This window comes from Pseudorca crassidens, chromosome 12 (genome assembly GCF_039906515.1).
Source record: "Pseudorca crassidens isolate mPseCra1 chromosome 12, mPseCra1.hap1, whole genome shotgun sequence".
NCBI lineage: Eukaryota > Metazoa > Chordata > Mammalia > Artiodactyla > Delphinidae > Pseudorca > Pseudorca crassidens.
Window position 1 is genome coordinate 85,988,105 of NC_090307.1, and position 21,796 is coordinate 86,009,900.

The 21,796-nt window shown below is 43.9% G+C and overlaps 3 protein-coding genes across 10 annotated transcripts in view; 2 read left to right on the plus strand and 1 right to left on the minus strand.

Moving 5' to 3' along the window:
* CCDC92 (coiled-coil domain containing 92) overlaps window positions 1-15,110 on the minus strand; it is a 30,006-nt gene extending 14,896 nt beyond the window's left edge. The window contains exons 1-2 of one of the 3 annotated variants that reach the window (XM_067701156.1): window positions 14,591-15,110; window positions 13,981-14,142 (exon numbers count right to left, since the gene is read on the minus strand). The gene's annotated coding sequence lies outside the window, so the exon portion shown is untranslated. The remainder of the gene's footprint in view (window positions 1-13,980; window positions 14,143-14,590) is intronic. The other 2 variants (XM_067701157.1, XM_067701155.1) reach the window with 2 other exon arrangements.
* A 914-nt stretch (window positions 15,111-16,024) lies between these two features.
* RFLNA (refilin A) overlaps window positions 16,025-21,796 on the plus strand; it is a 244,657-nt gene continuing 238,885 nt past the window's right edge. The window contains exon 1 of one of the 2 annotated variants that reach the window (XM_067701166.1): window positions 16,025-16,162. The gene's annotated coding sequence lies outside the window, so the exon portion shown is untranslated. The remainder of the gene's footprint in view (window positions 16,163-21,796) is intronic. The other variant, XM_067701165.1, reaches the window with a different exon arrangement.
* Window positions 16,025-21,796, plus strand: part of ZNF664 (zinc finger protein 664) — a 34,671-nt gene continuing 28,899 nt past the window's right edge. For 2 of the 5 annotated variants that reach the window (XM_067701162.1, XM_067701160.1), the window contains exon 1: window positions 16,025-16,162. The gene's annotated coding sequence lies outside the window, so the exon portion shown is untranslated. The remainder of the gene's footprint in view (window positions 16,163-21,796) is intronic. The other 3 variants (XM_067701161.1, XM_067701158.1, XM_067701159.1) reach the window with 2 other exon arrangements.

Consider the following 21,796-nt stretch of genomic DNA (forward strand, 5'->3'; position numbering starts at 1 on the left):
GTCGCGTTTTCCATTTGTATGACAGCCTTTGTTTTGTTTTCCTCTCGTATTTGACCTCATACTCCCACAATGGGATTAATTATAATCATGAAACTCTTTCGGGGCCCACTTTAATTTAGATACTTTTAATAATAAGCATACGATGTATCCGTATTTTTGGAACTTGGCAATTTTGGTTTAGAGTGCCCAGATTTTCCATTTGAAGTCCAAAATCCTGAGGCTGGGTGTTTCAGCTTCTCCTGGTTGATCCAATTCTGGTGGCGTCTATCAGGCAGTTGGGAGCCAGTGGAATTTGTTTTTCCTCCCATTTTTCATAATGGGCAGGATGGTCACCTCAGATCACATGGTTTCTTGCTGGTTGTGTGGGAGGGTGTGAAGCAGCTTCCATCTCAGCGAAACATCTGCGCCAAGATCCTTTTCCGCTGGCTTTACCCTGCTTTTCTAGGGTGTGACCACCGCAGTTTAAAGTGAGCTTGCTGATGGAGATGGTGTTGGTGATAGATAGACCTGTTCCGTCTCCCCCACTCTACCCTGACACAGCCTCTGCGTTGGTCTAAGGCACTTAGACCATACTCAAAGGCATTTTTTTTATTGTGAAAAGCTGAAAATCATTCACAAAAATCGACATTACGGCTATTATTTACCAAGTGTCTGTGCCAGGCTCATAGGTAACCACCTAATTCTTGAAACAATCACACAAGAGAGGTACGATACCCATTTTTTTAAAACATCTTTATTGGAGTATAATTGCTTTACAATGGTGTGTTAATTTCTGCTGTATAACAAAGTGAATCAGCTATATGTATACGGTACCCATTTTTTGCGGAACTAAGGCTCAGAGGAGCAAGACCTTTGCCTAAGTGTACATGAGGCCCATGAGCCACATGCAAACTGTTTCCAAAGGCGGGCACCTCCTCTGCCTCCAGACGTGTGGAGTTTGGAACCAGAAGGTCTCATGACAGCTCTGGGAGAAGGTGTCAGTTCTGGGTGCTCTCTGTACCCTGTGGAACATTCCGTCCCGGGGTGGCCGCTACAGAATGCAGCAGTAGTGACGATGCTGACAGTGACAAGAGTCGCCACGTACCTAGCATACCGTGTGCTCGGTACTGTGCTGAGTGCTTCCGTGCCTTCTCATCAAATCCAACAGCTCTGAGACAGGTACTTGCTATCTTCCCAACCTTATGTACTGAGGCATAGAGAGCTCAGAGCCTTATGGAGATCACACACAGACTGGGTATCCTCCTGGTGCTTTGTAGCTCCCTTTTCCCATTTCTTTTTAAGGAGGGAGAAATTGTGCTATCGTAGGTCTACACTTTTATTAGGAAAGATCTAACCCTTGGCTCAGAATTTCTCTTAGCTGAATCTTAAAGCATCCAGTGACAAGACTTTACCAAGGCGTAACTGTCTCCATCGGCTGCAGTCCAGCTGGAAGTAAGCTGCAGAGATGAGCTGTACTCAGGGATGAGCCAGAGCGACGCAGCAGGTAGGGATGAACCCCCGGGCTCTGGATCCGGAGCCAGCGTGCTGCAGTTTGATTCCTAGCCCTGCCACTTATTAACGATGCACCTTTGGGCGAGTTATGTATAACTGCCCAAATGGGAAAACTGCCAAATGGGAAAATAGTACCTACTTTATTGGGGTTGTTGTGAAGATTAAATGAGTTGACCTAAAGAGGCGCTATCCGGGACTTCCCTGGCGGTCCAGTGGTTAAGACTCCGTGCTTACAATGCAGGGGATACGGGTCTGATCCCTGGTCAGGGAACTAAGATCCCACATCCCACGTGGCAAAAAAATAAAAATAAAAAATAAGGAGGCGCTATCCAATAGAACTTCCTGCAGTGGTAGAAATATTCTCTTCTCTGCTGTCCAGTGAAGCTCATGACACAGAGCCCCTGATATGTAGCTGGTGTGTATGAGAAAAGGAAATTTTCTTTTTATTTACTTTGATTTGACTTAATGCAAATTTAAGTTGTCCCACGTGGCTGGGGGCGACCATACTGGGCGGCGCAGATTTAAAGCGTTTACAGCTGTGCCTAGAACTACGTACTGGCTGCCGTCGGTGCTCCGACACGGAGAGCCATCCCCAAGCGCTCCCTGGCTCGCAGCTACTCCACTGTGGAGCCCGCCGTGGCTGCTCTCTGCACTGCAAGAACACTTCAACCGGACTTTATTCTAACTGTCATTATCATCATCCCATCCCATCTTGCGTCTTTATAGCGTTTATCACTACCTAAAATGAGGTCATTGGTTGCTCTTTCTTACAGGACTAGAATGTAAGCTCCATGAGAAGAAGGGCTTTCTGTCTGTTCCCTGCTATAATGCCAGCACCCAGGGAAGGCCTCCCTCTAGGAATCTAAGGTGGCCCTTTAAGAAAGCATTCTCTCTAGTTGAGAATTAGTGGTAATCTCACCCAGTCTCTGGTCTGACACCCCCCGCAATTAGGTAGTGTCTTTTGTATTAGTGACATGAGAGGACTTGGAAATACTTCTCTGACTGGCATGGGAATAAGGCAGAGGAGGAAGGAGAGCTAGTTCACGCATGCCTTTGGGAAGCTCACAAATAAAAAGGCCAGAAAACTATCAAGCCATGTAAAAATGAGATACAGTTTAATTTCAGTGGGAGGGAAAGTGTGTGCCTGTTCAGGACGTTCTGCAGAGCCTGTGACACACGGGATCTCACTGGGTGCAGCTTACACACCTGGACAGTTATTCCTGTTAGGGGCTGACTGTGCGGGTTCCTGGCGCTGACATAGGCACAGCACCAAACCCGAGAGGTGGCTCTGCCAGCGTGAACTGGGCTGGCTTTGCGCTTTCTCAATTTTCGGTGGTGGCAGAAACTCAGAAATTCAGGAAATGCACATGCCGAGCTCTGACGATGCTTTTCCTGGTCAGTGACAGAGAGAGAAAAAAGAGGACAATGCAGCGACTTTTCCATAAAGCTAACTTTATTCAGTTCAAAGGACACGTTTTTATTTTCATTTTAGAACCTCCCAATTAAAAAACGCACCGTTCCATGAATTCTACAAGCCTAGAAACCACTCGAGTCGCCAAGAGGTTATGGTGATGGCCAGGAGCTTAACATCATCATCGATTTTGTTCTTTAATTTATCTTTTGGAGTTTACGAGGCGCATTGCAACAGGCCTAACAACCAAGCTTCCTTTTACATATGCACCTCGAGGTTAAAGGTCAAGCCAGCATATGGTCTAAAGTGCTAGCTGTGTACTCAGTCCTATGCCTGTAGCTTATTGGGCATATAAGACTCAGCCACCAAAGTACACAGAAAACAAAGTATAATTAAATCCTCCCGAGGATGCTCAGTAAGGAGCTAGGGGAAGGGTAACCCGTCACAGCACCTGAAGCTCCTTCTCAATTACCTGCCTGCCTCTCATAGGAGACTTTGTGAATCCCCGGCATGTGAGGACCATGCCCCAGTCATTTTAGCGTTCCTGGTACCTTACACATTGCTGGGCACATGGAGGTGCCTAAGGAATGTCGAGTGGCTAAGGACTGCAGTGACCAAGATGGTCTGAAGAGGCTGGGACTGGAGCTGGTCCTTAAGGATGGGCAGGGTTTACACAGGAGGAGGTAAGTGAGAATGAAGTTTCAGAAGTCACAGTGAGACCATTACACTGTCTGACATGGAAAGAACATTCTGGGGAGTGGTGGAAAATAAAATCAGATAGAAAAGCGAGGACTGGATTTGAGTTGCTTATTAAAAGCCGCTCAGAATAGTTGAGATGGAAGAGAGAGGAAATGGGAAAAGTTGAGCTTACCCATTACAGCCAAAGCTCTACCAGAGGGAATTGAGTCTGGTGGGGATGATGCAGGGTGAAGGGAAGGGAAGGGAAGGGAAGGGAAGTGCAGCAGCAACACAGCCTGAAGCTCCAGGAAATCAGCATAAACATAGTAAACAACAGAACTGCCTTGTACTGAGGGCTCACATATCCGGGAGCACCAAGCTACACATGGTAGAAGCACTCTGACGACTAGACGTCCTCCTCCTATCTCACACATTAGCAAACAAGCTGAAAGGGTTAAAGGACTTCCTTTAAGTCACAGCTAGCAAGTGGCTGGGTGGGGCTTCATCCCAAACCAGGCTGACTCCAGGGCCACGCCCTTACCCATGAACGCCACTGTTCTCCCCAGGTGGAGATGAAAGGCATGCATGCCTTACAGAGCCAGAACATCCTTTGCCCCGTATTCTACTTGTTAAAACTCCTCTTCCGCTCTTTTCTGCTCCTTCCCCCATATTTTAAGTGTTAAGCTTCTCCAGTCTACTCTTTTTCGCTCAGTGCTAACCGGGAGAATTCCAGTGCTTATTCTTGATGCTTGTGAAGAAAACATCTCAGAATAAGAGAGAATGTTTCTTCGCTCCTAAAGCTGCAGAGAAGCAGACACTATTCTGGGTTAAGAAGCTATAGTTCTGGTAAAGAACCATAAGCGTACTCTGCTATTCAGTGTGGAAATGTGTATAAAGTTATATACTTTTGTTTTATTATCAAACAAGTATTTTAAGACATTTCGACTTCAGAGATTATTTCTGACTCATTTAAAATGTAACTCAATTTCTAAGTTTGCTTTTCTAATAGGTTGCCTTACTTGATAATTTATCATCGTAGTAATATAATTTAAAGAGATATCTCTGTTTTGAAGATACAGAATTTTTTAATTTTTAAAAAAATAATCTTTTATTATTAAAACACCTTTAACCCCCCCCTTTTTTCTTATATCTTTATTGGAGTATAATTGCTTTACAGTGTTGTGTTAGTTTCTGCTGTATAACAAAGTGAATCAGCGATACGTACACATATATCCCCATATCCCCTCCTGCTTGAGCCTCCCTGCTCTAGAAATTTTAGGGCTTCCTGGTTAGTTAGAGGAGGGGCTTTTGCTCTTCATACAGAAGGCTGAATTAAGTGCAGACACTAACACATTCTTTATTCAGATGGAGTTTGAGTCTGCCCGTTCAGATCAACAACTGGTGTGACAACCCGGATGGCTACCAGCATGGGGAGGAGAGAAAGAGGAGGACAGGGGCTCCTTGCTGAGATAAATATAATCCAGCAAAGAGGGGCGAAGGTAACGCCCATCGGGTCTTGCTGAGGAGCTTGCCTGCTTCCGCAATCTGACTGACCTGCTTGGAATACCCTCCACGGAGGATTTTCGTTTTCCTCAGAGAATCTACACAGTCACTGTTTTACAGCTGCTGCAAGATGCAGTTGGTTATATTGGTCCAGAGAATACACGGAGTTGGTGTGTAAATTTTATGACTTGAGACAAGTGTAGGCAGTCAGAATTTGAGGGGGAGCATCCCGCTGGTGAACCCCATTTGCGGGTCTGACCGAGTTAGGCAGTGGTACCCCCGGGGAGACTGGAGGTCTGGAGACACTATGGGTTGTCACAGCTGGGGAAGGGGCACATCTGGCACCTGGTGGGTAGAGGTCAAGGGTTCTGCAAAACAGCCTACGACGCACAGGAGGGCCCTCACAATGCAGAATGGTCCTGCCCCGTGTCTCAGCACTGGGTCAGAGTCAAGCTAATCTGAGGCAGGCCTTGTGTGCCTTCTGACGAGGTTTACTCTGCTCTCCTTGGGTTTCCGGGATTGCTAGTAAACCGTGGGTGACGGAGTGCTCAGGAGGGACAGGTCCCAGCCACGTGCAGCCTCCTTCCTATAACAGAGGGCTCCTGACCTTGGAGGAAAGGCAACCATCAGTGAGAGACTCCCAGGGTGCCTGCTGGAGACGGTTTCTTCTCCACGTCTTCAACTCTTGGTGAGGCAGGTGTGCAGAAAGGCACCGCTTTACCAGCCTCACTGTCCTGGGTCAGGATATGTGAATCTCCTTTCTTCGGCTCAGAAGAAAGGGGCTGCGGGTAAAATGTGCCTAAGAATATAAATCATTTTCCTCCTGTTATCGGATGGCATGAGATGTTGCTTTTCCTCTGTGAATGTTTAAGTGAGCTGAGAAATGGAGAGGGTGAATAAGAGAATTCTGCAACCCCCAAATAGGGACTCCAGATTTACGGTTATAAAGCTGCATATTTCTGCAGACATTAAATGTATATATCGAAGTTGACCCAATATACGCTTTCAGCAGGAGTGCTCTGTTCTAAACCATCAGGGAATCTCTAGGAAATGATGATGTGTAAAGGCTTTAACATTTCTTGAACGCAAAGGAATTCCTGTTTTTAAGAGGACCACTAAATACTTGCATAAATCTTAAGACGCTTCTAAAGACTCCTAAGAAATTTATGAAATCATACCAGAACTCTTAATATTTTACATGTACTGACACGAAAAGGTTTCCAGGCTGGGAGAAATGAAAGTACAGGCTCCATGGCCACCCAGGAAACCCTGTTTATGAAAAAGGGCCATCATTTAAACTTTGTAATTTGCAGAAATATATTGGAGAAGTTAAAGAAATGTGTTGAGCTGCCAATTTAAAAAATGGTTTTCTGCTTGGAAAAGGTCACTTCCAGAGTCAAAACAATTACTCAGGTTATAAAATCCCAGTTTGGAAATAAGATACAGGTGCAAACTGAAAAGCTATTTATCTTCTTTAAAAAGCTTCCGTACTAAGAACAAGAAAGAAGGTATTCCAGTAGAACATGGAAGACACATGAAGAATTAAATTATTAAAATACTCTTGGGGCAAATCCTTTTGTATATTGTTTAGGGACTTTGGGGATGTAAATGAAGGTTCTGTTTCCCTCTGCTGGGGGATATAAAGGATCACAGTTCACTCTTTCACTGAAGAAAACACCTTTCTCTGAGCCCCTCTGAGCAAGGCGCCTCTGAGGTCATCTGGGAGATGGCAACGAATAAAACAGATGCGAACCCGGCCGCCACAGACCTGACAGGGGAGGGACAGACGATCCTACACGTATCAGTTCATACCAAGCAGTGGGATTTCTGCCAAAAGGCTACATTAAACTGAACTTCCTAAATTCCTTACCGACCATTGTTTAAGAGTGGGTAACCCTAAACATGAGCATACAACTAAAACGAGTTACATCATAAGAAACTGGTACCTTCATCATTTGCTTTTACAAATCTCAGACAATATTACACTGTGTTAGCCTATGAAACGACTTGCATTAGCTGAGTAATGTTTTAAGATGCCATACTTCTCTGAAAAATTTTTAGTATCAACAACTGCATTAGTTAGTGTAAATTATATGTTATTTTCTAAGATCCCTAATTCTCTTTGGACTGATAGTGAGGTAGTTAATAATTTATATTTACCTAAAGACTTGTAAAGAGATTAAAATTCAAATAGGAAAAAACACACCTTATCACCTCACAATCCCTGTGAGTCATCTGCTAGGTATTTTTGAACACTTATTCTTAAAGCCCAAATTAACAAGGTAAAATCAATCGATATATAATGGGCATCTGATATGTCTGATAACATTTTAAAACCACAATTTAAAATCTCTAAATAATATACTGTCATTGAAATATACTGTTTGGAACCATGTTATGTATGTGTGAATTGAGGTATACTTAAGTAAATCAGTAAAAACTTGTGTATAATTGAGGAGAAAAGACTAGTAGCTCACAGAAAAGAAAATTATTCTCTGGGATGCAAACTATTGTCAACAAAGAAGGATCTGTATTCGTCTTGCCTCTGTAGGGTACGTCCAAAGGCAAGACATATTGCCCCCAGTGCAACATGTAATGCTGCTTTTCCTTCTTACTCTTTTTCTGACCCTCGTTCTGACTGTGGTCAACTGTGAAAATAGCGAGGGTGCCTCACTTGGGGAGGAGCCCACGTTTCTAATGGTCCTCGTGTTACCCTACGTTGGGGCCATTTTAGAAACATTCTCCCTTTGGTGAATAACATGGTGCAGGCTATCTTTGACCAGGCATCCTTTTCAGACTGACCAGTCCCTTCTGGTAGCTCTTATCCATGCTGCACTTGTCCCAGATCAGGTCCTCCATGGTATAAGGTCGTTTGGAGGCTGGCAGGGAGTCCTTGTAACCAGACATTTTGGCATTCCCCAGACAGCACCTTAGTAGCTCCAAAGGATTTAATTTCCTCATCTTGTTCCTGTGCCCATGGCCTTGTACATGCACATGTAAGGGGATGCTAGGGATAATTCGACAGGAGTGGTATGCTCCAGTTTCCCCAGTGTAGTTCAACAGCATTGTATGAGCTACATTATTTGTCAGGCTCACATCAAAGAGAGCAGCTTCGCTATCCCCTTTAGGGGGGGTGGCATTTGTAAATACATTCAAATTTGTCTTATTCAAACAGGGCAATGATTTCCATGTGACCATTTAGTAATCTCGCCAGATGTAGAAGATACCTATGTACCAAGGCTGACAAATGACCATCAAAAAGATTCCTGAAATATTTTATTTCTGGATTTGGCACATTAAATGTGTCTTCTTATAATTGGAGTCCACAATTTACAGGTCAGATTGTAAATAAAGCTGTAAGGCCCTACACATCTGCTGTATCATTCAGAATCAGAAGAGGTGGTTAAATGTCAAGACGAAATTGTGAAAAATAGCCTGGCAGGATTATGCAAAAGCTGGACGGAAGCAGCCAGACGCTCTACCTATAGATTGCGAACACGAGAGCTTTAACAAACAAAAAACTGGGACCCTCATCTAAAAGACTGAGTAGGCTTATGAGACTTCCAAAGGCAGATTGTTAATGTGCTGGATGAAGCTGTGCTCTATCACTGGGCAGCACTGATAAAGGGTGTCGACACATTGCATGCACAGGTGCAAGAAGCCGAGTGACGGGGTTCACTTTAGGGTTCAACAGTCTGCGCTGTCATGTCAACCTTCCCGCAGGGATTTATAGTTCTGTGGGCGACTGACACTAACGTACCGAAGACTCACAGCATCTCTGGTAGGGAGACACTGGCCTCAACTGCTTAACAACTTCTAACTTCACTCGGTTTTCCTCTAAGGCCCAGAGATGGATAATCTGCTTCCCACTTGAGTTTCAGACTTGTGATGATAAGCTGCCCAGGAAGGTCCAGTCCCGGTGGCCCCCGAGCCTACGTGGGAAGGCGCTCTACTCCACCCGCAGCCTGCTGGGGGGGAGAAGTCAATGCACCTTTCCAGTCAATGATCATCCTGAACTGCTCTGAGTTCCATCCTACAACTGTGGATGAGACACGAGAACACCTCCTAACTGTCTCCAAGAAGGTCTCACCTCTGGCCATATTTGTTCTAACTGAGATTTTTATTTTGTCTTCCCCCCAAAACCCTGCCTTTGCCCTCAAACAATAAAGTTGGGCTTTGCTCATCTCTGAACCAGGTCCTAATACCACAGCCTTACTATATTGAGAACACTGTTTCTGTCAAAGACTGACTCCAGCACTTTCTTGATGGGAACTAATTCCTCACTTGAAACCCATCACACAATGCAGAGGCTGAGAAGGATGACACAGCCTTTCTCTCTGTCATCAAAGACTATGTCCCCGCCTCCCCTGACCCGGTGCAATAGGGCATGTCTGTGAGCAAGTATCTCAGTGGCTGAAAGCTGCTGCTCTGTTCCACCAGGATTTCTTGTCTGGTCACCAGGACGTAACCAAAAGATAAAGATGACTCACTCTCAAAGACAAGGATTGACCCCTCCTTGGAAAGAACAGGCCCTACCTAACAACCTCTGCTATGTACTTATCGATGGGAACAGAAAATTAAAAAACAACAAAGCCTTTCTTCATCTTTCTTGTCAATGTGCAAGACATATTTCTAAAAACTGGATCTGCTCCCAAATGCCACAGCCACTGAGGGGAAAATAATACCAGTGCCCTTTACCTGAGTTGACACTTGTGACAGTTGGAGAGACAGGGGCAAAAAGAAAGCCTCCTTCAATGTCTGGAGTATGGCAGGAACCTAACCTCCTACACTTGATCATCACTAAAAGAATTAGATAGAAACCATTAGAAAAATATGGCGGTCCCTGGATTATTAAGCCACGACAGTGATGGAACTGTACCTTGGGGAGCTAATGTTTTCACATTGACTTTGCACCAAAGATGGCCCTTTAAGAGTATGGTGCCACTCATTTCTAGGTGGAATGTGTAACTTTAAGAAAAACAGTACTGTAATAATACTGGGAATTATAATTGATACGTGGCAGCAATGTGTGAGCAATGTCACATAAGAAATGCCTCATAGGGACTTCCCTGGTGGTCCAGTGGGTAAGACTCTGCGCTCCCAATGCATGAGGCCCGGGTTCGATTCCTGTTTGGGGAACTAGATCCTGTATGCTGCAACTAAGAAGCCTGCATGCCGCAACTAAGACGTCTGCATGCCACAACTAAAGATCTCGCGTGCCATCAACTAAGACCCAGTGCAGACTAAATAATTAATTAATTAAAAATTATTTACAAAAATGCCTCATAAACCCTCTTACCTACATGGTAGATAACAGGGGTCCAGGGTGCATTTAGAAGTAGGGTGGGAAGGAACTCTCAAGAGCAAAGGATAATGGGTCCTGTACTATCTAAACGTAACGTATTAAGTGCTGTCACAGAGGCAACAAAGAGAAACATTGTAGCAGCAGAGTATCACATGCCTAGAATTCCATTTATTAAAAGTGTTCTTCTTTTTCCTCTCCTTTATTGTAAGCTTTAAGCATCTCCGGCTTATTCTTTTGTGCTAGCCGATGGAATTTCACTGCTCAATCCTGAGAATCTGGCTAGGAGAAAGAATCTTGAAAAGAGGAGAACACTTCTTCCCTTACAGCTCCAGAGGAGTACAGACTTCTTGCTTCAAACAGTTATTTCTGATAAAGTGGTAAACTGGGATAACCACTAAGGTATTCATTTCAGTCTGCTCCCCAGTGTGGAAACTCCCATAAAAACATAAACTCCTGTTTTCTGATTAACAAAGAAGTCTTTTAAGACATCTGCGAGGCGCCTTCAGAGAGCAGGTGAGGAGCTGTAAAATGTAGCCTTTCACTTCTAAAAAGGCCACTTTCTAACTGGTTGCCTTACTTGATAATTTGCTGTTCTGCTCATAATATTTAAAGCAGCATCTGTGATTTTTTTTCCTTGAAGGAATAAATACTTGTAAGATTTCCTTATTTTATTTTTTGGTTTACCAGAAGAACTTGGTATTCTTCTCTTTTCCTTTCGTGCATAAAGTATAAATAAACGATGCACCTCTGGTTCAAACAAAATTTTAAAATCTTTGTCTTATTTAAATTATCACACCCAAATTCAGCTGGTGGATAAGAGCCACAAAAGTATGGGACAAACTCATCTGCTAGAGAACAAAAGAGAGGAACTATTTTTTTAAGGTTTTTAAAAATTAATTACACGTATATATTAATTCAGAACTGTTTCCCCCCCCCTCTAACTTCTTCCTAAATTGGAGAGGTCAGAATCTGGTTTAACTCAACTGGCCTCCTTACCATCATGTTCCACTTAAATCCTTGTGCAGACAGCATTTATTGGGTTCTCTGCTGTTTACAGCAAGCTCTGCTCTGCTCCTGGGCCACAGAGTCCTATTCCCACTGATCCACTTAATACATGTATTGTGATTGACAGTCAATAGCCTAATCTTTGTTATAACAGATAGAGCATCATTCTTATTGTTGATAAATTATCATTCCCAGATTTCACTTAGTACAAATGGGACACGTCTTTTTCTTCTTCAAACACAAAACTCCAATCCACCTAATCTGTTCGGTCCACTGAAATGCTGCTTCTCCTCAGCTGTGTTTTACCTGCCAACATGTATTTAAAAACGAGGTAGACAAACTGAAAAGTCCAGTGCAACTTACTGTTAGTGGATATGAATGGACTTTTTGCTGTAAAATTTGAGTCATGTTTGACCAATGAAATAAACAGAAACTAAAATGCACAGCAAGCACAAGAATCAGCCCTTAATCAGTATCTTTCAAAGAATAATTTCAGCTAAGAATCTATTCACCTGCACAACATGCTGACTCTCAAAAGAATGACTGACATCATTCCATTTTTAAAAAGAGCTTAAAAAAAAAGACTCCTCTGCTTGCCTTCATAGAAAAGGGTAATTTTCTTCTTGATTAAATGTTTATTACAGAAAATAAAAGCCAAAAGAAGAAATACAAATCAGCGTAATTAAGAAGAGTCTTTTAAAATAAAACACTGAATGTGAGGGTGCTTTATTACCTGTAAAGCCCCACGCAAATGCAAAGTAGGATTAGAATCACCTCTGATATCAGGGTGGCCTCTACCCCAGTAAAAGTCTTCCTAGGGTTGAAGTAGGTGTCTGGGATGTTGTCATGCCCACAACTGCAGAAGCCAGAGTAAGAAATAAAACAGAACCACAATGCCCTCCAATCTAGTTGCCACTGGAGTCCCTCAGTGCCCCCCCTCACGAGGCCTCTCCCAGGCCGGTGTGACACCTCCTAGTAGCCATTCCTGCCCAGCGGGGGACCAGCTTATCCGGAAACTCCGCAGGGAAAGAGCAGCCCCTTTTGTCACTGGAAGTTCTAATCATAAGCAACTTGTGCTTTTATGTCAAAGTGAAGTCTCTCTTCCTGTAAGTACTACTTGTCTTCTTTGGAACTCGCGGAAATAGAAAATCCCTCTGCTGCGTGACAGACCCTGAATACTTGAAGACAATTAGGACACATTCACTTCCCTACCCAACCTTTCTGCAGGTTTAAATGTCAAAGCTGGCGATGTGAAAATTGGTGTCACTAAGCTAGCACCTACCTAACTAGTCTGGAACGTCAATCTGAGTCAAACATTTATTGCACCCTTGGTGTGTGAAGCATATAAAGGCGCCTAGTTTCTGCCCTTTAAGGATATCCAATCCAGTAGCTACAATTAATCTTAGTTAATAAACATAGTGTGCCCACTATATCTTAAGAACTTTTTATGGCTGACCTTGTTCCAGATAAAAGAAAAAAGGCTCATGTCTTTTCTTGCCAGAAATATAAGAAAATTATAAATATAATACATAAATAAGTATTTCTTAAAAGCCTCAACATTGTTAACATCAGTATTGCTGCAAATGCACTCCATCAAGTAATGATGATGTTAAAATGAATTTATGCGACGAATGACAGATGAAAGAGTTAAGCGCCCACATGAGTGATTTTCTGTCGTAAGTAAAAGGATTCATTTTTTTAAAAAAAGAATTAACAATAAAAATATCTAATTTCAAGAAACTTGTTTGTTATACTGTTGTATTTACATGTGCTACAGTAGAAATCTGATACACACAAATTATTGCCTGGTATTTTAGATTTTAAATATACCTAAACTGAATTTACTGAGTAATTATAACATGATGCAGAGGAACAATAAAAACTATTTTATTTTAAGGTTTTCCAATAGTGTGTATGTATACGTAAACATATGTGTATATACACATAAACATACCATAAGCTTTAAAACCTTCTCCAAAAATATTTCACGTAAGATGAACATTTAGCCTAAAGAAATGAATTCAGAACGTCTTTGGAGGTAAAAGTCACTTTAAATGTTAGCATTCTTTTCCTTATAATTCAACGGCAAGAAAATGCAAGAGAATTCTTGACTGTGCAAAACAAAACAAAACCCATTTAATAAAACAATAACAATGCTCTTTAAATAAACGTCAAACTTAAAAGTATTAAAACGTCAATTCTAGCTTTAACACTCTTACAGGTTGGTTTCTGGAAATGTGTAATATATTACCGTATGACAGCTTGTATTTTGTTATAAGACCGATTACTGCAACCTAAATTACAGAGCACGATCATACTTCCTCTCAGACCACTTCATTTGCATAATTGGAATAGATCATACGGCTCAATATCAAAGCTTAAAATTAATACAGGTCAGCATGAAAACGTAAGTTAGATAAACTAGACTAACTCGCTGTAGCAGACGGCAGCTCTGTCGCCGAGCCTGGAGCTCTGCTGCATATTTGCATTATGCTCAGTTTCATGAATCACAAGCAAATCGTTATCTAGGGTAAACTAAAGCCCATATCAAAGCTTTAGAAAGGGGCTGTAAAGATAGAGTACTTACGTAAAGGGTTATCAGGACAGGAGACAATGCAACTTATCTGGGAGGGTCTCTAACGTCCACGAGGTGGTAAACGCATTTAAATAGCGATGTGGATTCAGACGGCCTCCTCCCCACAGCATCCCAAACAAAGCAGGGCCAGGCCCTCGGGCGCTCCTGGTGCACCTGCAATGCGGATCCCTCACCCTACAATCCCACCCCGGGGCTGGCAGAAGCGGCCCCTGGGCTGTCCTCTCCTCCCCCTTCGGATTGGCTTGGGTGCGCGGTGGGGACGGACTGCAGCCTCGACTGGAGCCCTGGCAAGGGCATCCCCCTCCCCATAACGGGCTGGAAGACCCTGCAGGCAGCCGGCGCGGGAGTCGCTGCGCCTCACTTTTGCCCTCCTTTCCACCTCTTGGTTTTTCCCCCCGAGATGTCTCCGCAAGGGGACACCCTTCCCCAGCCCGTGGGTCGGGAGCACCCCTCCCCCTGCAGTGAGGGCTTTAAAAATTATCTAAATGAGTTTCTGCCGCGACAGATGCCTCCGCCCCCCCACCGGCGCCCGCAGAGCCTCACTGCAGGTACCGCCAGGTGAGCGGGGCTCGACTCGGTCACACCTCGGGCCCCGCCTCACCTGCGGGCGCGGCCGTCGCGGTCCTTCAGGCGGCTCCCCCCCTCGGCGCGATCCTCCGGGCGGGCGGCAGCGGGGGCCTGCGGTCCATGGGCGGGGCGGCGGGCGGGGCTGGCTCCCGGCTCCGGCCCTGCCCCGGCCCGGCCGCCGAGGGAGGTCAGTGGGCACCGCCCGCCGAGCGCATCTCGCCGGCTCCCACCCGAGCGCTCGCCGCGGTGCACGCTGGGAGCGGGGGCCGGGGCAGCGAGGCCTGTCCGCGCTGACCGGGAGGGCGGCAGAGGCGCCGGCGCGGCGGCGGGTCTGTGTCTGCGGGGAGGGGCGGGGGAGGCCGATCGATACTCACTTCCCGGGGAGGGGGCGACGCCCCCCTCCCGCAGCTGTTAGGGGTTGGGGAACGGACCGAGGGGAAGGGAGGGTCTGGCCGGTGGGACGCAGGCGCAAAGCTCAGGTGCGGCCGCACTGCGGTTGCCCGGGGTAACGCGGGCCCGGGTGGGGCGCGGGGGAGGAGGAGCGAGGCGGGCGAGCGGGAGCGCGCGCGCGCTGGGCGGTGGGGGTTGGGGGGTACCCGGGACCAGCCTGGGATTGGGGGGAGGGCACGCGCGGGCGGCCAACGGGGGCGGGGGCAGGGGAGGGGGGAAGGGGAGAGGGCCGGGCGGCGCGCATGCGTGCGGCCCCCGCTCCCCTGGGGCTCGCTGGCCTCGTGCGTGCGCACGCGCGCTGTCCCCCAGAGGCGTCTGGGTGTGCGGAGCGCGCGCGCGCGGCTTGGAGGCGCACCTGTGAGGTGTCCCTTGAGGAGAGGGAGGGTGGGTGCGCGGAGTCCGCGGCCTGGGGCGCTTCAACCCCTCACTTGGAGTGAGTTGTGGGGCGGCCGAGCTGCAGTCTCTTTATTTCTTCTCTGAGTCAAGGCGGGGGCGGGGGGCGGGGGCCGGGGAGTGGGCTCGGGGTCGGAAGAAGGATGAGTGGATTAAAGAAAAGAAAAACAACCCATCACTTAGGATGGGCGTCGAGCCGGGGCGGGTGCCCGGGCATCGGTGGGAAAGGTCAGAGCAGCTACCGCGCAGCTGGGCGGCCTGGCGGCCACCGGGCCGGCCCCGGGGAGGGCAGCCTGGCCTCTGGCCTCGGCGAGCCGGCGTGGGCCCGCAGTGCCGGGGAGCGGGGGTTACAGATGGCGGCAGGGTGCGCGGCGGCGGAGGTGCAGCGGCAGGGGCGAGGCCGGGCGGAGGCCCCGCGGGAGCCGGACTCCCGAGCCGGGCTCCATTGTTGTTGGAGCTGAGGGAAGGGGGAGCAAAACAGCTTTAGAAACCCGTGAAGCCGCGCCTTGGAGCCTTTCCAGGCGGGTCCGCGGAGAGGCGGTAATGGCCGCGCCGTGGGATCAGGGAGCCAGGCTGTGTCGCGGAGAAGCTTGGCTGCATGATGTGATGTTGTGTTTTTTTTTAGAGCGCCTCGCGTCCCAGCAGAGCCAGCCGAGCATCCTACTCAGGTGATGAGGAACCCTCCCGGCACCCAGCGCCGATCGCTGCTGCCGCTGGACGCCTCCATTGTTTGACCATAACAAGGGCCGGATTCTCAACCCAGGTAAACTGGATGGCAGCGCCGTCGAGCTCCCTCTCACCTCCCACATCCAAAGGAACCTCCTCTCCTCTTTCAGGACTTTACTCCAGTTTTCTCCCTGTGCCCTGCTTCTGATTAACTCAACATATCCACCTCCCAGACATTTCCCCATCTGGCTTAATCTTCCCGCATCTCTCTGCCAAGTCACCTCTCATTTCCCTCAAAACTCAGCTCCTTTGTGAAACCTTCCTTGCCGAACTCTTAACAACTAAATCTCTCTAGGAGGAGCCTGTTCCGGACTTTTCTAGTTGATAGTTGATTGGTTGTCTTATTGCAACAAAGGAGACTAGATGTTTTTTAAAAATTCTGAGCTGTTGTTTTTTTTTTTAAAGGAACGTTTTGTGATAGTTTATTGTTTTAAAAGGATCGAACTGTTTTTGTTTCTATATTTTGTCCTTTTTTGGGGGGAGGCCCTACTTCCTTGGTAGATGCACAGCTTTTTAGAACAGAAAAATGACCTTCGTGTTCAACCCACAGGTTAATTTAAATTTTAAAAATTAGTTTTAAATTAGCAAAGTAAAGCATTTTCGTTGTAAAAATGAAAACATTACAGAGATGGGCTAAAGTCTTTGACTACAAATCTCTGTCCCCAGAGATAACAACTATTATGTTTGGTGTGTATCCTTCTAGATCTTTAAAAATGTTTTTACGATCTAAACAATGTGTGTACTTGTATAATCTCTGACTGTTTTAATAAGTACAAGTGTACTCTAGCTTTCAGTTTTAGCATGTGATGCATTCACTCATTTTGCAGAACTGCTGCATCATGTTCCATAGTTTGAGTGCACCATAGTTTATTTAGCCATTTCCTGGATTGATGGCAATGGATGTTTTAACTTGATACTTAAACAGCTTCTTTGGTTGTCGTTCTCTAGTGAAATGACATTTTAGTGAAGGGAGCACAAATCTACACTAATTACAGAGCCTAAGCTTTTATGATGGAAGTTCTCTTTGGTTCAGAAATTTACATGTAGGAGCCTCCACCCCTGCCCCCGTTGTAATTGTGACTCTACTACTTTCAAGTCCTGTGACCTTGGGGAGGACATTTAATTACTCTAAGCCTCAGTTTTCTTTTCTACAAACGATGTTAATACCTGCTCTGTCCCACCAAGTTCAGTCATATGATGTATGTGAAAGTCTTTGTAGAGTGTAAAGTGGTATATAATGTTGATTTAATTGGCCTTTGTGATCTGAAGGAATTTTTAATTTACAATATAATTTATATTTTCTTTTTTGACCAGATATGTATATTACAGAATACTACAGATAGCCAACTTTGAATGCTGTTTAATTTCTGATTTTGCTATATTTTTACCAAGTACTGTTAATACATTAGACTTCTGAAAGAGTATTTTACAAAGCACTTTTCATAGTGCTTTACATACCTTAAAAATAAGGCATAAAAATTAGTTGCCTGAGAATAAAGTATCAGCAACTTGAACACTACATAAAACTCTCATAATATGTAAACAGAACTTACTTCCTAGTGATGTAAATTTGTGTATGTGTTTTTCTGAAGCAGCAGCAGATTCAGGTTAGTTTTTATGTCCTTTGAGTAAAATGGATTCTTATGGAGTTTGCAGGCAGTATCAGAGTTTAAACGGTAAATATTTATTGAATAATGTGATGGGTATCGTTTAAAATGTAAGAGATACCATTAGGGGCTTTGTAGGTGTTTTTCTTTCATTCATATATGCATGAATGTTTGTAGTGTGGTCAGCAAAATCAACTTGACCCTGTTCTCTTGTAATTGATCTATGGGGGAGAGGAGATCAGAAATTAAACACAATCGCGCAGCTGCGTGTAGAATCATAAACTAGTATCTGCTATGAAAGTGAAGTAGCATTGGCTATGAGAGAGTATAAAAAGGGGACCAAATTTCAGATTGCAGAAGGAGGGCCCAGGAAAGACTTTTTTGCAAAAATAAGGTTTGAGCTGAGATCTGAAGGGTGAGTAGGCGTCAGTGTAGAATGAGATGGGGGATAATTTTCCAGGCAGGGGAACAGCCTGTAGGAAGGCCCAGAAGGGGGGAAGCTTTGCCCATTCCGGGAACTGAAAGAATGACGTGTGGATAGATTATGGTGGGTGAGGGGCAAGTGTGGCTAGGCAGGGGCCAGATCGTGTAGGGTCTTGTAGGGCAGGTTAAGGATGTTTTATTTCACCCTGAGTGAAATGGGAAACCATTACAAGGGTTCGGTTTTAAGTAGGGGAGTGACATAATCAGATTTGCATGTTTAAACAACCACTCCAGCAGCTGCGTGCAGAATGTAGGGGTGGAGAGTCGAAGTGGGGGAGACCAGGTAGGCCATTTCAGAGGCCTTTCTAGAAGAGAAGTGGTCTTTCCCGTCCAGTTCACGTTGACTTTAAACTACCAGCTAAACTAAGATCAAGATAGGTATTTGATTTTAAAAATAAATAATTGATTTTAAAAATAAATAATTCTTTATTTCTAAAACGTAGGCATAAAAATGCACTTTTTTAATGCGAAAGGCACACATATGTTAAACTAATTATTCATACTATGCTTAACAGAAAAGTATGAGAGTCAAATTAAAATTTGGGGTATTTAACATGTTTTTGGTAAGTTTTGTCAAAGCAGGAATACATGAAATAAGACTGAGGCAAGGCTCTAAAATGAAAAGAAGGGAAACATTTGTAGATGCTGTTGGCTTAAAAAAATGAGAATAACAGAAAAAACAGACAAAAAAATCGAGAAAGTGACTGGGCGCACAATGTGTATATAAAAGTCATAGCTTTCTGAATACTGAAAATAACCTGGCAGAAACTAAATGGATAAACAACCAAAACAGCAGGCTCTGATCACAATGCAACAAAAAACAAGAAACAGGTAAGCACAGCCTCACCGAGACAAGTGCGGTCTGCCTGGAGGAGACCAGAAAACATCCTGAAAGATAAGACAATGTCTTAAACAGAAGGACAGGCCGTATTCCTGGATGTGATGTTTAAACGTTATAGAGATGCCCTTTTTTGGGTGAACTGGACAGAATAGTGAGTAATGAGGTGGGACAAACCCTATCTGATTGTTTAAACATATTGTAGAATCATGTTTGTTCTGTACAGGTCACTGGAACCTATTCAGCACCCCAGAGATAAACTGTATATGGGAATGTAATAAATGACAAACCATCGTGAATGCCCTTCAAATCAGGAAGAAAATATGGAAGTAAATATTAAACATCTGGAAAAAAGAGTTGTGCACGCTGAGGTGGACAGAGCACAGGCTTTGCAGTCACACAGACTTGAACTGGATTATTTTAAGTGAGGAAAGTAATACCCACCGTGCAGCTTTTGTGAGAGAGAGATACAGGTCTTCGCACCTATGGGGCACTCAAATCTGTTGCTAGTTAAAATCAATGTATTAGATTATGTACACATTTAAAACTTCTTTAAGAAGAAAGAGAAAACAAAACCCTAGGATCAAAAACTAAACCACAAAGTAGGAAAATATTTATGACAAATATAAGTGAAGAGTTAATATCTTCAACATGCAAAGGACTCACACAAATCAATGAGGAAAATCATGAAAATCCACACGTGGTTGCAGGATGTGGATAGTTCACTGGATAGAAGTATAATTTGTTCAACATTTGGAAAGATGTGTGATCTCACTCATAATCAAATAATTGGTAATTACTCCTATAGAAAAGTAAAAGTCTCTTCTCAGTAGCAACAAAACCAGAACACATTTAAGAGTAAAACACAAATGTACAAGAGCTTTATGAAAAAAGTAAAAACCTTTACCTGAAGAATTTAAAAGCTAACCTAAATAAATGGGCAGACATTACATGTTTCTGGAAGGGACGACATCTTTGTAAAGATTGCAATACTCTACAAATTAAACTGTAACTTCAGTGTTATTCCAGTTGAAATCCCAGTGAGACTTATTTCTGGACACTTGATAAATTGCTTCTAAAATTTGTCCAGAGGACTAAATGTGCTAGAGTGGCCAAGAAATTTTTCAAGCGGAAAAATAGTGATGAACGATTTGCTATGCCAGATATCAAAACATACTGTAATGGTACAGTAATGTAAATGGTGAGCACAAGAATAGACAAGCTGGTACATGGACAAGTAGAATCCAGTAACAGACCCATATATATATATATATATATATATATAGGAATTTATTATATAATAAAGTTGGTATTTTGAAACAGTTGGGCAATGGTTGTTTGATGCATTGTATAGGGAAAAATGACTATTTGGAAAGAAAGATTCTCCTTCCCCATATTCAAAAATGACTTTTATTTGAATTAAAGAACTAACTCAAAGACAAAAACACCTATAAAAGTACTAGAAGAAAATATAAGAATTTATTATGTTGGAGGATGTATTATGTTGGGAAAAATGTTTTTGGGGTAGACCATTTAGGTAAGACCAAGGCCCCAAATCGTAAAAGGATGATAAGTTGGAACATCATCAAAGCTGATATTTCTGAGTGACAAAAAAACATCACAAGGTGACAGACTGGGGAAAAAGTTTTGGTAACATGTATAAACAAAGGATAATAGAATTGACACAATTAAGAAATGAATGGAGAATATGAATAGTTCTGAGAGAAATGAAAATATCAAAGCAATGACAGGAAATTCAACCTCACTTGTGATTAGGGGAATGGAAATTAAAACAGTGAGGTTTTTTTTGGGGGGGGGGTGGCTCTCAGGCTAAAATTTAAAAGCTGCCCAAGGATGTAGAGAAAAAGGTACCTCGTATATTCTTGGGAACATAAAATTGGTTCGACCTTTCCAGATGACAGTTTGCCCAAACCTGTCAAAATTTTAAAAACACCCATATGCTTTCATCTAGCAGATACACTTCAAGGAATTGATGATATTCTAATAAGAAGATACAAGTTAGTTTGAATGAAGTCTGTCGCAGCATCACTTAGAATGAGGAAAAACTGAAGATGAACACAAAAAATTTGGTACCTGTACACTACGGAATGTTACGTAGCTTTTTAAAAGAGAGGTAGATTTGTATGTATTGACATAGCTTGGATAGATGTCTAGAATATATTTTTGAGCAGGTTTAATTCCGTTTCTTTGTAAGATACAAAACAAAATAGTGTGTGTGGTTGTGTGTGTGTGTGTTCTGAATAAAAATAGAGACAGATCTAGAAAGATATGTGACTACTTCTGAGGGGAAGAGAATAGGGGAGACTGAATTTTTATTTCTGGGACTGATTTTATATTTATTTCACAATGTTTTGGATTGTTGAAGTTTTTTTTTCCTTTTTACAATGAGATTTACTTGTAATGAAGATTTTACAATTTCTCACTTAATAAAGGCCTAAATTTAGACTAAAAAATTTTAAGACCTAGGACTTGCGAGGATGTAGCAAAAATGTCACACTCTTATGTTACATTAGACATATGTATCAAGAGCCTTAAAAGTAATCATATTCCTTGATGTAGCAACCACTTAGGAGCCATCAAAGGAATATTTTTATTTTTATTTATTTATTTATTTTGCGGTATGTGGGCCTCTCACTGTTGTGGCCTCTCCCATTGCGGAGCACAGGCTCCGGACACACAGGCTCAGTGGCCACGGCCCACGGGCCCAGCCGCTCCGCGGCAC